We start from the raw sequence: 1,236 nt of genomic DNA on the forward strand, positions 1-1,236 counted from the left end.
GGGAATGGGGATTAAAGGGGATGGGGAGAGGCATTAAGGGGGAAGGGGGAAGGGGTTTTAAGGGGAGGAGGGAGGGACATGAAAGGGGAGGGGAAGGGGGAGTAGCATTAAAGGGGCGGAGGGAGAGACATTAAGGGGCATTAAAGGGAAGGGGGAAGGGGCATTAAGGGGGAGGGGGAGGGGGGAAATGCATTAATGGGAAGGGGGGCGTTAAGGGGGATGCTGAGAGATATTAAGAGTAAAGGAGAAGCGGCATTAAGGTAAAGGGAGAGGGGGCATTCAGGGTAAGGGAGAAGCGGCATTAAGGTAAAGGGAGAGGGGGCATTAAGAATAAGAGGGAGGGGCATTAAGAGTAAGAGGGAGGAGCATTCAGGGTAAGAGGGAGGGGCATTAAGGGTAAGAGGGAGGGGCATTCAGGGTAAGGAGGAGAGGCATTCAGGGTAAGGGGGAGGGGCATTTGAGGGCAAGGGGAATGAGGAGGGGCATTCAGGGCAAGGGGGATGAGGAGGGGCATTTAAGGGAGGAGGGGAATCTTGATAATTCTTCGATGGAATGGAAATACGCTGTAACATTGGAGACGGTTATTCTTTTTCTTTTTTTCTTTTTTTTTCTTTTAAGGAGGGTTTCAGGTGGCAATTAATGTTTTTTTTTTTTCTCTTCATAAAGTCATCGTCATTAAGCACACTTTTCCGGAATTCTAATCACGAGCTTAAATGAGTTTTTGAGTTTAAAAAAAAAAGGCTTTTCGCGATGACCAAATCGGAGAAAAAATTGAAAAGGTTATCATGTTGAAAATATTTTTTAAAAAGGCAATAAAAGAATATATTATATAAGAATTAAAAATTATTGCAAGAAAGGGAAGAAGAGAGAAAATAAATCTAATCAATTTATTACAAACAAAAACAAATTAAATAAACATGGACAAAAAAGAGAAAACAAATGAATATTATTTAGAAACAAACACTAACACGAACCTCAGAGAAAAGAAAAAAAAAATAATAATACAAAGCAAACAAACGAAATTGAACAAACAAAAGACAAAAGCAAAATAAGAAAGACAAACGACGGTTACGATAACAACACCGAAACAACCCAACAGATGGTCGACTTGATAATGACTTGCATTCGTGGACAGTCGACTTCCTGTAGTCAAAATTTCCGTAAAAAAAAAAAAGAAGAAAAAAAGGAAAAATAAAAAAAAAGAGATTGATAATGATAATGGATGTGGTGATGATA

Source organism: Penaeus chinensis, chromosome 3 (genome assembly GCF_019202785.1).
Source record: "Penaeus chinensis breed Huanghai No. 1 chromosome 3, ASM1920278v2, whole genome shotgun sequence".
Lineage (NCBI taxonomy): Eukaryota > Metazoa > Arthropoda > Malacostraca > Decapoda > Penaeidae > Penaeus > Penaeus chinensis.